General features: G+C 41.8%; 1 pseudogene; it reads left to right on the forward strand.

Annotated features, from left to right (window-relative positions):
• The first annotated feature begins 972 nt into the window (after nucleotides 1–972).
• LOC107279628 (gibberellin 3-beta-dioxygenase 2-like) lies at nucleotides 973–2,158 on the forward strand (annotated as a pseudogene).
• The last annotated feature ends 13,522 nt before the right edge of the window (nucleotides 2,159–15,680 follow it).

Raw genomic sequence — 15,680 nt, forward strand, 5'->3', positions numbered from 1 at the left:
CTTAGAAAAAGAAAACTACGGAGGCTAAACAAAAACTCTAAAACAGCGGGAAGGGGCTGAGCCGCGCTATACTCCCAACAGGTCCCCAAAAGCGGCAACGCCAGCTAACGACCACAGACGGCCCTCCGAATGGATGGAATCCAGAACCACTGAGACAGAAGAGAGGTCAGAGTCGAAGACCCTAGCGTTCTGCTCCTAATGGTGCTGAATCAGTCTGAATGGATCAACTAATGGTGCTGAATTTGAGTACATGTTGGGAACAAAAGAGCTGTGAAGCAGCTGAATATATTGATAGAAAAACATAGCCCTGTTCAAACGATCAGACCAAATCACTGCCTCTGAACCTGATGAAGAGGAAGCTGCATCAGTGCAGGAAGAATGAAGATGTGCTAAGACAAAAAACAAAGAAAAAGAAGCTAAACTCTCATAAAATCTCTGTTTTATACTTTTATGACGCTGTGTGTGATGACCGAAGAACAGTCGACAGTGCAGCAGCTACCTACACTGTGAATTCTAGAGCAGCAGACGTGTGAATTCTTCAAGGCTAGCTGATGAGTCATGTTATCTTGTCCTGGTGAAATTCTTGGCTGGGAGATGAATCCAACACGGCAAGCAGGCAAGCAATCAGGCACGCCATGGTCCCAAAAATTGCAGCTCTGATTTGCATATTCAGAGCTCACATGCTGCAGAGACAGAGACAGAGAGACAGAGAGAGAGGTGCTCATCGCGACATGCATTTCTGGCAATTGCATCACTCCGTCAGTTCTTCGTACCTTCAGGATTCAGAAATGTAATTGCTTTCAGACTTTCAGTTTGCCTCTTCATCACATAGCTAAACTTAGCTCTTGAAATTTACTCAGAACATTACTCATTTTCTACCGATCATTTCTCTTCAATATTGTATAATAATTCAGTAGTGAATTTTGGCACGGGTTGGATGAGGAATTAAAAGGAAAAAAAAATCGAACAGGTATGAGACAGGTGAGACTGTGTGGCTGACCAATTGAGACCAAGAGAGGGAGCATGTCTGCACCCGCGAATTAACATCAGTTTTAATGATTTTGTACCTCGCGTAACAGCCATCGGTCCCAAACAATCATGAGTCCCACTCCGGTGCTTTCTACTAGGAGTAGAAAATAATTTGAACCGTTAATTGTATATGATTGAACGGCTCAGATCTATTTCTACTCCCACCACATTTAATGGTAGTAGAATTGTGGAGGGATATTTTTGTCCCAGAAAAATTATTTGTGGAGAGGTATTTGTCCTTTTCACTTTCTAAACCTAGCTACACTCACTCGTCTCTCGTTCTGATCCGGCACGCATTTGCAATTGGATAAGCAAAAGCTCCGCCGTCTCTGGCCCAAGTCCGGCGACGACTACCTCCTCGGCTCCTCTTCTGGTATTCTCACGTACACCCGTCGCCGCCATGCACACACCCTCTCTCGAGCTGCTCGTCTACTACTACGTGTACACGTATAAGTGTACTGATGCACGTATAATATACGCGGTGACGTCATGGAGGAGTTCCACAAGGAGATGCGGCGGCTAGCCGACGAGCTGCTGGAGTTGTTCCTCAGGGTGGGCGCTAGGTCTCACTGGCGTTGAGGCGGAGAGGAGGATCGCCAAGACGATGACGGCGACGATGCACTGGTACCAGAGGTGCCCGGACCTGCGGCGAGCTCTGGGACTCATCGCACACACCGACTCCGGCTTATGCTCCAGAGCATTGTGTCAGGGCTGTAGCTATTCCGGCGAGGACTAGACCGGTGGGTGGCGGTGCCGGCGATCGTTCCGGGCAACTTCGTCCTCAACGTCGGCGACCTCTCTTCCACATGCATACTCACCAACGGCCGCTTCCACAGCGTATACCACCGCGCCGTCGTCAACCGCGACCGTGACAGGATATCGCTCGGATACTTCCTCGGCCCGCCTGCCGGACGTCAAGGTGGCGCCGTTGACGGACGCCGTGTCGCCCGGCCGGAGCGCCGCCTACCGCGCCGTCACGTGGCCGGGGTACAAGGCCGTCCGCAAGAAGGCCTTCACCACCGGCGGCTCCGCCCTCAAGATGATCTCCACCGCCGCCGCCACCGACGATCGAACACAACGACGTAACCGACGTTGCCGTGATGTCAAATTTACCCCTAATCTGTCTTAGTACTTTACTATTGTACCCTTAAGAATAAACGGTTCAGATTAGTTCTACTTGTAGTATAATACTTTCAGAAACAACAGTAATTTTATTATTACAACAATCAACCAAATAGAGATCATAGAATATTAGATTCTATTAGAGGTAGTCCAATTGGTCCAATGGCATTCACTTTGTCAGGACAGGGTATGGTATTAGAGCAAGTTTAATAGTATAGTCAACTACTAGCTTTAATTTATCTATAGTCAATTTAATAGCTTATTCATACAATAGTTACATACTACACTATTAATACCTAGTCCCACATGTCATAAACACACTGCGTCTTGGAGTCCATGCCACAGCTGGCTACAAATATGTAGCCTGCTACTCTTCTCTCTCCTCATTTATCTTCTTAAAATATGTTTGCAGTTGGCTTATAGCCTACTATTGTACCTGCTCTTAGAGGTACTCATTACTCACTCAGTCCTAAAATATAAACATTTTTTACTTGGACACGGTTTTCAAGATGTTATTTTAACCAATAATATCTATAAAAATAAGATGTTTTAAATAAAAAAAAGTTATATATTATGATAGTTTGCTTAATGATGAATCTAGTAATGTCAATTTTACATGATCGATATTTTTAAATTTTTTGCTATTAATAGCCAGAGTTAAAAATGTTTAACTTGATACTATGCTAAAAATGCTTATATTTTGAGACGGATGGAATAGGAACGATTGGCTTGCAAGAGAAGAAATCTGATTAAGGCATGATTAATTAAATATTAACTATTAAAAATATTAAAAATGGATTTGTTTGAATTTTTTAGTGACTTTTATGTAGAAAGGTTTTCTTTTTATAAAAAAGTTGTATTTTTTAGTGGTTTATGAAGCGTGTCCGCAATAATCTATTAGCTAATTATAGGTGGAAAAGAACATTGGAGAAGTGATTAGTTGTTACCTTGAAATGTATTCTACTTTTCATAATATAAAAACGTAAAACTATGCGTATAAAAGTAGAGTATATTCTAAGTATGATCAATCAAAAACTAAAAAACCAAAAGGGTTTACACATACTTTCTCCATCCAAAGAAAATTCAATTCTAAAGATGAGTCCAAACTTATAGCATATCCAAACTTTTTTTAAGAGAATTAGCACGAGAATATGCTATTTCATTTAAAATAAAATAGAGGAAAACAGTATATCCAGATTCATTCTAAGGATTAGTTTTTTTTTACATAGGAGTATAGCCTAAATACCGTTGCTCCGTGCCGACTGTCCTTCAATCTGTACCCTCTCTTGCTTGCTAAGAGTAGGTACAATAGCAGCCTATAAGATAGCTATAAGCATATTTTAAAGAGATAAAGAAAATGAGAGAAGAGCAGCGGGCTACAGATCTATAGCCAGCTGCAGCACGGACTTCAAGACGTAATGTGTGTATGATATGTGGGACCAGGTATTAATAGTATAGTAAGCAACTATTGTATGAATTGGCTATTACATTGACTATAGATGATTTAAAGTTAGCAGTGGGCTATACTAAAAAACTTGCTCTAATCCACTGATCATCGACTCGATCCTAGATCGCCACGTGGCGGTGATGGAATTGAAGGGACCAGATCTTGCGATGACACTACACCCGGCTAGCGTGAAAAACGTGATGCTGACACGCACTGCCATGTCACTATATATGCTGACACGACTGGATAAGGGACCAAGCAAAAGCAGCAGAGAGAGTGGAGTATATGAGTTCTAGTACTAGTATTCTGCGTTTGAGCCATGCATAAAGAGTGACATTTCTTTTCGTTCTCTGCATATAAGCTTCCTAAACCAGTGTTTTTTAAAAAAATTTAAAAAAATCATATTGATTCATTTTCAAATTTAAAATAATTAATACTTAATTAATCATACGTTAATGACTTATCTTTTTTCAGGACTTGGGCGAGAGTAGCGTAGTTTTATATAGTACTATGTAGAATAAATTAGACGTACGTGGATCCGTGGGTAATAGTGGATCCATTTTACTTCGGATAAATGAACTAAATCTTATTCTTAGACTTGTAAAAAGTAAAAATTAGTTTATTTAGTTGAAGCATAATGAGCATCTGTGCCTTTATATTCTCAACAGCGATTGCTAATGCAGAACACGAGCGTGTGCCTTAGATTCGGACAAAGTGAGTTGAACGCATATAATACAAGCATCGCAAAAACTGCATGAAAAAAGGAGTTAATTTTCCAACCCTTTCAACGAAAATTTAGATTTATCCTAGCCAAAAATCCATGCGTTGCAACGGAAAACAAATTGAGTTTCTAGAAAAGTCAATTAAGCATATATTTAGTCCAAATAATACTTATATGATTTTCCTTATTAAACAAGTTGGTGATTTTGAAATTTGGAAAGATGGACGGGTGTTCTGACAGAACGGACACCACCACTACTAATATTTTAAGTACTACAAAATATATAGATATTTTGACCACACCATAGTGAATGATGTGATAACATTTTCTTATCCCTATTATGAGGATAATGAAGGTTTGTTTTCAAAATAAATTATAAAAAAATGTTTCAGAAAAGTATTTAAGTAGCTACATAGTATAAGCAATCTCTTAACAAAGCTCTAACTAAACCATGACCGGTGGCAATCCTACCCGGTTTTACTTCCTCCATACTAAAAAATAAACCAACCTAAGCAAGAATAAAATATAACCTAGTACAACAAATATAGACATAAGCTTATGACAATGAATTTAGACATGTTTATGTCCATATTAGTTATTTTGAATAGAGGGAGTATTTTGGAAGATGTGGTATCCTGGGCTGTCTAGCCATGTCTCTCTACTACTAACCCAAATTCCCTACTCGCCCTTCAGAACTTATACGATTATGATACATTAGAATTGCTAGCTAAAAAAATTTTATGTGGTTTAACACTAGTCAATAATAAAGGGGAGTTGGGGATTTGTCCCATCACCTTATTTCTTATTTTGATTTACTTTTATCTTACCTTTTTATTACTATTAAATTTATGACTGTGTGTCTTATGATAGAAGCCGGAGATGTAATCCATTTCCATTATCTAAAAAATACGATTATGATACATGAGGATTAAACTGATACAAAATGAAAATGAATAGATGGATAAACAAATTATAAAAAATAGATTGGTGGAGAATAAAGAATTATCTCCGAATCACCAAACCCTTTATAAAGAAGTAAACTACAAATAAAGTGAAGTGCTCTTTTCGTCAAAACAAAAAAACCTAAGTGAGAATTAGACACCATCTGGAACAATGAATATAGACAATTCTTGTCCAAATTTGTTGTCCTCTATGGTGTTAAATCTCCACCTAGATTACTCTCTCCGTCCCAAAATAGTTGTCTATCTGGACTTCAAATTTTGTTCCACAATACTTGTTACTTGAGAGCAGTGGAGGAGCTAGAAATTTTCTAAACCTAGAGCTCAATTAGTTGAATTTATATGATTTTGCCTTTATCTTCTAGTTTTTGAAATTTAGAAACGGAATTTCAATGAATTTTTAGGATCCAGAGTAGGGCTGCAGCCCTAGCTGCCCTACTCCTGTCTCCACCCTTGCTTGAGAGTACTCCCTTTGTCCATAAAAAACCAACCTAGTAACAGATGTGACATATCCTTGTACTACAAATTTAGATATATATCTATCCAGATTTATAGTACTAGGATGGGTCATATCCGATTCTAAATTCGTTTTTATAGAATGGATGGAGTACTACTTATCACATCAGTTACCTCCGATTCAATTTCTACCTATTCTATCCTCACTACTATTCTCTTGCTTCCAATCAAATAAGGGGTAATGTAGTTTTACTTTTCAAACATTAATTTATGCTAAAAGGTGTGTTTAGTTCACGCCAAAATTGAAAGTTTGTTTGGATTGAAAAGATGTGACGGAAGTTGGAAGATTGTGTATAGGAAAATTTTGATGTGATGAAAAAGTTGAAAGTTTAAAAAAAATTAGAACTAAACTCGGCCTAAATAACCTACTCCCTCTGTTCAATAATATGGAGTAAGATATTTTATCCCTTCTACAAGTCATACAATATACACATCCATCAACTCTAATTTGAATCTCTACCTATTTTAACCTCCAACTACCCACTCACCATAACCAAAAATACATTTAATAGGGGTACTGTGGTATTTTGTCTTCATCCTTAATCTTTCTCAAAATAAAATAATCCGTTATATTATGAGATTGGAGGAAGGTACTATCTCCGTCGCAAAATAAGTGTAGCCATGGTTTTCCGCGCCCAACTTTGACCGTTCGTCTTATTTAAAATTTTTCAAAAAAAAATTGAAAACATAAGTCACGAGTAAAAGTACTATTCATGTTTTATCATCTCATAGCAACAAAAAATGTTAATTATAAAAAATTTTTAAATAAAATAGATGATCAAAGTTAGACGGGGAAACTCATGGCTGCACTTATTTTGAGACGAGACGGAGGTAGTAGGTTTTTTTAATAGAAGGAGCACCTGTAGTCTGTCCCGTCAAATCTTGTACACCAGCAGAGTACTCCTATCTGACGGAGTAAAATTCAGATGATCGATGGAGAGGAGTTGAGGTGACCCCGGGCGATCACGTCGACCGGCGGCTGGCCGGGACGGCACGCAACGCAACGCAACGCCTTCACGTAAACACCAAATGAACGCAGGGTGTGTTTTAGTACCACGCTAAAACTAGAATAGAATTTTACTAGTTTGAAGAAAAAAAAGTTAGAAGTTCACGTAGTATGTAGAAAAGTTTGGATGTGATTAAAAAGTTGGAAGTTCAAATAAAAAAAAGTTAGTAACTAAACCAGGCTAGGCCGTAGTATACTCCTGTGCTGTATATTATACGTACATACGCCTGTACTGTACTTACGTACATATACACCCTCGATCTGTGGGAACATATGCATGCATGCATTCCCAACAAATTTTCATGTCCTTTTACGTACAGTTAAAGAGATAAAAACAAAACCATAAGGATTTAGGAATTATTTGGACTAATTTAATTTAGACGAGAAATATTCATAGTTTTTGCGTACTTATGGAATTACGTATGCGTCCAAATGAATGGAATTAGGGGATCTAAAAACTTGGCCCAGTACAAGATCGAGGATGGACTGATGCATAGTATGGCCTGGAAATGGGAACAATATTTTAACTAACCTAAAAGTATACTCCCTCCATCCTATAAAAAAATAAATCTAAAATTAGATTAAGTCACACTCAATAGTGGATTTGTTTTTCTTACGGAGGGACTACTATGTAGTAGTCATGTTTTTTTTACTCTTAATGAGTGATGAAGTATTGATAATTTTGTCCTGTTGTTCAAGTTTAATATAATTCAAGTAGAATTCAATTATGAATTCCACAAAAAATAATTCAATCATGAATATACTTAGATACTGGTAAAATTAATGGAGCTAACCAGTAGTTACTCCCTCCCGTCGTAAATATTCTATGCTTAGGATAAGATTTGGACCATAGGGTTTATATTAAAATAATTTCATAATATCCAGCGAATTTATGATATTGTATTTTTCAAGATAAATATATGAATACATTTTTTGTGTAAGCTAAATATTTGGAAGTTATTGATGGTGGAGAATTTTAAAAGTTTGAACGAATCATGTCTTAAACATTAAATATTTATGGGAGTCTTACCTGCCGTGATATTTAGGTGGGCAAGTTGTAAATCGTATTGGTGTGTGATGATTTTCATGCCGACCATTGCCCATAAACCGGAGGATCGAGGCTGTCAAAAAAAAACCTGGAAAATTGCGGTTGTTGATTGAGTTAATTTTGCCAAAATTCATACACGACAATCTGTTTTAAAACTACTGACACCACCGCCGGTGATACAATGCTGCCCTCTGGTGGTCCGAGGACAGCCGGCCTAACAGTAATAGCCATTCTAGTAAGCTAGTATCAACAAATTTCCATTCCCAGGAGGGTATGTTTTATGTAGGGTGTGTTTAGTTCACGCTAAAATTGAAAGTTTGGTTGAAATTGCAACGATGTGATGGAAAAGTTGGAAGTTTATGTGTGTAGAAAAGTTTTGATGTGATGGAAAAATTGAAAGTTTAAAGAAAAAGTTTGGAACTAAATAAGACCTTAGTCAAAGACAAATTAAGCAGAAAGTTATACTATACCATGTTTCTTATTAATGTATTGAGAAAACAAGAGAGTGTACTACTGGTTTGGTTTGATACTAAAACAAGAAGAAAATACTAAAATACAAGTAGTACATTACTAGTACAGTAGTACCTCTGTTTCAAAATAGTTATCTTTTTAGGTTACTCAGTAAAGATTAATACTCCCTCCGTTTTACAATGTAAATCATTCTAACATTTTCCACATTCATATTAATGTTAATGAATCTAGACATATATATCTATCTAGATTCATTAAATCAATATGAATGTGAGAAATGTTAGAATGACTTACATTGTGAAACGGATGAAGTAAGTTTTATGAAAAAATAACAATAGTGTCTTCTTTAAATGATGTATGGTTTAGTGTGGAAAGGTAGTTGGAGCCTTGGAGGTAGAATGAAGAAAATTTTAAATTGAATTATACTCCAAAATGATAAGTTCTTTTTGAACTTTGAATCTTAAACTACATCTATCTTGGGATAGCGAGAGTAGACGATATTGTACTACGGATTTACCTCTATCATTCGTTAATTTGCGAGCAAACGAAGACGACGACGACATCATTTTCATCTCAACAGTACTACGTGCGGAATACATAGTAGTATTCTCTCATTCCTGAAATATGATAACCTAAGACTGGATTAGACAGATCCTAATCCAACGATGCTGATCAGACTCTTGCTTAAACTCATTGTATTAGAATATGCCACATCTGTTTTTATTTTAGAGTGTATTAGCTAAATTAATCCCTCTGTTAACGTCGTTCATTTTTTACATACCACTAACAAATTGTCTTATCTAAAAGTATTAGTGTAAATGTAAAAAGTATAAGTCAGACTTAGAATACATTGATAAAACAAACCATCACAAAATAAAAATAAAGGAAAAGTACGAATTACCCCCCGAACTATTGCGGTCGTCTGAATTATCTCCCCGAACCACAAAACCGGGCATTCTTCACCCTCAACTATACAAACCGGACAAATTACCCCCCTCGACCTAATCCACGGTGGTTTTGGTCCACGTGGCGTACGCGTGGCAGTCCAGTTAGCACTCTATTTTAAAAAAAATTGTGGGGCCCACCTGTCATCTCCTCATCCTCTCATCCTCTCTCTTCTCTCTCTCACTCTTCCTCTCTCTCTCAAACAGGAGGACGCGGCGGCATAGGGGGGAGGACGCGGGCACGCGACGGCGGGCGGGCGGTGGCGGAGCGCCGGGGAGGACACGGCGGCGACAGGCGGCGCCAACGAGGGGGGATGAGGAGGACGACGACGAGGATGGAGCGCACGGCGGCGGCGACGGGGGATGACGAGAACGACGACGAGGATGGCGATGGAGGTGCGCCGTCCCCGCTATGCCCGTTGTCCCGACGGCGCCACACAGAGAGAGAGAGGGGGGAGGGGGGAAGCAGCGCCGAGCGGCCGCCTCCTCATTCCCCGCCCCCGGCGCTCCGCCACCTCCTCGGCACCGCCCGACGCCGCCGCATCCTCCCTGTGCTCCGTCTCTCCGCCATGGCTGCCGCAGCCAACGTCCTCCACTCCTCCGTCGCCATCCTCGTCGTCGTCCTCGTCATCCCCCTCCGTCGCCGCCTCCGCGTCACCCGCCGCCGGCCCGACGGCGCGCGCTCTATCCACGTCACCCGACGCCGCCTCCGCGTCCTCCCCGGCCCGCCGCCACCGCCCGCCCGCCGCCGCCGCGTGCCCGCGTCCTCCCCGGCCCGCCGCCACCGCCCGCCCGCCGCCGCCGCGTGCCCGCGTCCTCCCGTTTGAGAGAGAGAGGAAGAGTGAGAGAGAGATGAGAGAGGATGAGAGGATGAGATGACAGGTGGGTCCCACAATTTTTTTTAAATAGAGTGCTGACTGGACTGCCACACGTATGCCACGTGGACCAAAACCACCGCGGATTAGGTCGAGGGGGGTAATTTGTCCGGTTTGTATAGTTGAGGGTGAAGAATGCTCGGTTTTGTGGTTCGGGAGGGTAATTCAGATGACCGTGATAGTTCGGGGGGTAATTCGTACTTTTTCCCAAAATAAATGACCTAAAGAACACGAATGGTTAGTGTATACAAAAATCTGCGTCATCGTATATTAAGAAACTGATTACTATGTAATTGATATCTTCGTTCTAAAATATAGCACTTTTAAAAATTATGTAAAAGAAATATTAAATGTGCTTGGTAAATTCAAGCATGTACAGGTGTGCTAGCTGATTTGTGGTGACCACATGTACGGATCCAGGTTTCCGGCCACAGAGGATCCGGATTGACCGAGCAGATGGTCGTTGACTGGTCCGAATTAATGGAGGAGGTGGTTAGTAACCAGATCGGGTCAACAGAGGGGTTGGGTGTTTAATTGTTCATCCTCAAATAGTCAAGCTCATACTACCGGACATCAAAGCTGAGTTCCGTACCAGTTTGGTTAGAGTTACCGCCCTAATAAAAAATTTGAATTTGAATTTTAACCGCCAAAATTTATGGTTACTTTGATTCATATGATAAGCAATGATTTTTTTTCGTAGGAGTCAAACCTCCTATGGATTTTTTCCCTCTTTAGGGCCTGTTTGGTATAGCTCCAACTCCTAAATATAACTTCAGGAGTTGAGGCTGGAGTGGAGTTGTGGAGCTGCCTAAACCCAGCTCCACAACTCTAGTACATTTTGTGAGAGAGCTCCACCCAACTCTACTCCCAGTTTTGGAGGAGCTGAAACTGTTTGGCTGAGCTCCAGCTCCAGGAGGGGTGGAGCTGGAGCTAGAGCTGTGCCAAACAGGCCCAGTTCCCTTTATATATAAAGGAAGGAAACTTTTCATATGATTGTATTTATATCTTTTACACTTTATAGGAAAATAACAAGAGGTATGAGCTCGTTTTGCGGGCCCATTCAAAAGTGCTTTGGATGAAAGATTAAGTATGAACACGCAAAACAAGAAAGTTATTAGTACATGATAAATTAAGTTTTAATTATTTTTTAAAAAATAACAATTTATCAGATATTTTAAAACAACTATATATATATATATATATATAAAGTTTTTGTACGTATACACCATTTGATCGTTTAAAAAGCATGTTAATGAAAACCAAGGTAGAATTTGTGTCTCAATATTTTCTTGGCTTTTCCTATGGCACAATTGAAGGGTTCATATCTTGTTTCTTGTGATCTTTTGTTACTATGGGATTTAAAAATCACACATTTTATTTAATACATTTTTCTATTTATACCTTTTACTATCCCGCGAGTCAAAGGGAGCCTCAAAACTTAATCTTTGGTCGGCAAAAGTTCGTGTTTGACGAAAGACATTATCTAAGACGACAAATACTCGTCTCGTAGCAGCATAGAGTGGTATGTAAACTTTGTATAGTACTCCGTTATTTTCAAAATATATAATATTGTTGACTTTTATAGGTAAAACTTTTTTATATATATTCTTAGTGATTTAAACGCTAATGCTGAAAAATAAACTTTTGATAAAAAAATTCAAATTTAAATTTTAAAATTTAAATTTTGGCATTGGTTGATGCTGAAGATTAAAACAATCATATCAATAGCACGACTTAACATTTGTAGTTTTCCTGGTTAGCAATCAAATACAAAAATCATGACTCTAGCCCCCAACAAGTATTTACAACAGATTCTGTGATACTTACCATCTCAAATATTAATGACGACCTCACCTGTCGAAAAGTAAGTATATACTGCTCAACATAGGCCATGTTTAGTTTCCAAAATTTTTTTTCCAAAAACATCACATCGAATTTTCGACACATGCATGAAGAATTAAATATAGATAAAAACAAAAACTAATTGCACAGTTAGGGGGAAAATTGCGAGACGAATCTTTTAAGCCTAATTAGTCCATGATTAGCCATAAGTACTACAGTAACCCACATGTGCTAATGACGGATTAATTAGGCTCAAAAGATTCGTCTCGCGGTTTCCAGGCGAGTTATGAAATTAGTTTTTTCATTTATGTCCGAAAAACCCTTCCGACATCTAGTCAAACGTCCGATGTGACACCCAAAAATTTTCATTTCGCGAACTAAACGGGGCCATAGATGAATGAGTATAGCAGCATGAATCCAACGAGTAACCAATAGTAATATCTATATACATTGTGAAGAGAAAAATAGTTATAGTCTATATGTGTGAGTCCCATCTATATAGATTACTTTTGCTATATATATTGTCGTTACCCTGATACTAGTTGAGTAGTGATGCATGATATGGGTTGGGATTGGATGGATCGATCACGTGTGTAGCCAGTGATGGTTATCAGTCACTTGCCAATTGCAGGGAGGACCAGGTGCTACTGCTAGCTCGATCCCTGAATTTCCCACCCAGCCACCAGGTGAAACGCGACATGAGATAGATGCTGAATTTACTGGAAAAGCTTTGTAATTTTCTCTCTCTCTCTCTTTACTGCTGCGCCATTTCTCTTTACCAACAGGTCCTTGCAATGTGCTCAGCTGTGAAACCAATAATTTCTAGAGCCTGAACAAATCTAACCACGATGAAGGTTGAATTCAAATTCGCTGATGCTGGACTGCTGGTGGCTTCTCCTTGTGTTTCGTGTAAAATGATTTTATATAGAAGTTTTATAAAAATTTAAATAAATCAATTTTTCAAATTTTTAATCATTAATACTTAATTAATCATTCACTAATAACTTATCTTATTTTCTATACTGATGATAATATTCATCCTTACGCTTACTTGAACGAGACCTGAGTATATAGTATGAAAATTTTATTTTTAATCCCTACATGTTCGCAGGGTTTAACTTACCGCCACCGCGGTTACCGGGCTTACCGCGGGGGTACGGTAATATAAATACCGCGGTAACCTCCTTAAATACAAATAAATTTAAAAAATAATTTGAATTTTTGATAAATTTTGTATGGTTTTGTACGGTTTTTCACGGTTACCGCGGTTACCGCGCGGTAACCGCCGGGGCGGGTAAACCCTGCATGTTCGTCGATGAGTTGCGCTGCCGTCCAGGGTTGTCAGGTGGTGGCTCCCACTAGACACCAATTGTGTCAGTATCTAGCTAGGTTTGTAGTTAGGATCTCTTCTTTTTTTAACATAGTAGTAGTATGTTTTTTCAATCTATTTTATTTGAGTATAACGTTAAATTACCGTCTCACGTTACCAAATTAATACAAGATACAGTTTTTTCATAGATGTTCTCGATCATGTGTGGCACTGATTTTCTTTTTGGTGCTGTTACAATTTTTGTCCCTGATCAGCATTGTTTTTCTAATTCAGAAGATTTTTAGATAAAGAATTATAAATTAACCTGGCCTCTACACCTTTTAAGGTGTACACAGCCAACATTCAGAAGATCCAGATGTTAGTCATTTAGGCCATGTACAACACGTGACCTGGCCTGTGGTCTTGCAGGTCCACGTCGTAGCCGAGCCGAGCTGGCACGAGTTTGGGTGGTCTCGCAGGCTGTCAGTGAGCTTGCAGAGGAACCGGTGCAAGCGCCACGCCTAGGTTCGGGAACCGCGAAGCCACAAGCCGAAGCCTCGCGTTGGAGGAGTCGGCGCCCCGCGCATTTCCTCGTCCGGTCTCCTCATGTCGTGGTCGTCGTCGCCTCACCAAATCCGCCTGTAACACCCTGAAAATTCGACCGACAAAATATCAAAACTCTAAAAATACGGATTTTCAAAAACTTTTTAAATAAATTGCATCATGCCGATTTTATTCGATTATTTTATTGGAGTTGGGTTTGGAGTTTATAAATCGCGAATAATGGATAATTGGTTAGGAATAAACCCAAAAAAAAAATAAATGGACAAAGTAAATAATTAAAGTGCAATTTAAAATAAGATTTGGTGTGGACAGTAATAAATAAAATATTATCACGATCATATTTGTATCAATTCAATTTAAAAATGTAGGAATAAGAATTAACTCTAATTAAATTCAAGAAAATTATATAAAAATAAAATATGGGTAAAATTAATCAGGGGTGGATCCATTGGTTGGGATAATACACATATTGAGTAAAATGCATATATGTAAAATTAGGAATTATAGAATCAAATTTATATGGGAAATAAATTAAAATCGGGATCAATAGGAAAAGTCACTATTCATTGCCCGCTAGGTGCTCGAGTGCGTCCCCTAGCTCTGCCCCCTCTGTCCCGTCGCCGTCGCGCCCGCGCGCCGCGCGCCCGGCGCCCTAGCCGGCCTTGCGCCCCGCGCCGCCGCCGCCCGTCGCGTCGCCGCTGCCGCGCCGCGCGCCGTCACGTCGCCTCGCACCCCGAGCCGCCGCGCGCCGTCACTTCGCCGCTGCCGCGCCGCGCAGCCATCTCGTCGCCCCGCGCGCCCACGCGCCCCGCCGCCGCCCGTCGCGTCGTCGTCCGCGCGTCGCCGTCGTCCCGAGCCCCGTGCGCCGCTGTCGCATCGCCATTAAGCCGCCGCGCGCCGTCCCATCGCCATCGCCGCCTGGCCGTCGTGTCGCCGCGCCCGCGCCCCGCGCCTCGCGCCGCGCACCACCGCTGCCGCGCCGTCCCGTCGCCGCGCCGCCGTGCCATCGCCGTCGCGTCGCCGCTGCTGCGCCGCGCAGATGTCGCGTCGCCGCCTCGCGCCGCGCGCCTGCGCCTCGCGCCCCGCGCGCCGCGTCGAGCCTCGTGCCGCTACCCCGCCGCGCGGTACGCCGTCGCGTCGCCGCTTCGAGCCCCGCGCCCCGCTCGCCGCTCGCCTCTCGTGCCGCTACCCCGCCGCGCGGTACGCCGTCGCGTCGCCGCTTCGAGCCCCGCGCCCCGCTCGCCGCTCGCCTCTCGTGCCGCTGCCCCGCCGCGCGGTACGCCGTCGCGTCGCCGCCTCGCGCCCCGCGCCCTGCCGCGCCGCGTCGTCGTCACATCGCCGCGTCGAGCCCCGCGCCGCGCCACCCCGCCAACGCCATGAGGCCGCCGCCCCTCTCCCGCGCCCTATATAAGCCCTCCCTCCATCCCCAAGCCTCCCCACACACACTTCCCCCATCTTCCCCTCCCCTTTCCCTTTCCCCATGTGCCGCCGTCGCCGTGCCGCCGCGCCGCCACCTTAGAGCCGCCACGCCGCGCCGCGACTCGCGCCGCTGTCGCCGCCGTCGACGCCGCCGCTGTCGCAGCCGCCGCCGTAGGTAAGCCGCCCCCTCCTCGCGTCTATTGCCGTCGTCGCCGGGAGAGCCAGAGCCGAGAGAGGAAGAAGAAGGGGGGGAGCCGGGAGGAGGAAGAAGAAAAGAAAAGAGAGAGGGAGAGAAAAGAGAGAAAAGAAAAGAAAATAGAGGGAGAGAAAAGAAAAGAAAAGAAAAGAGAAAGAGAGAAAAGAAAGGGAAAATTTAAGGGGGAAATTTAAAATATTTGCAAATATTAG

This window comes from Oryza sativa, chromosome 12 (genome assembly GCF_034140825.1).
Source record: "Oryza sativa Japonica Group chromosome 12, ASM3414082v1".
NCBI lineage: Eukaryota > Viridiplantae > Streptophyta > Magnoliopsida > Poales > Poaceae > Oryza > Oryza sativa.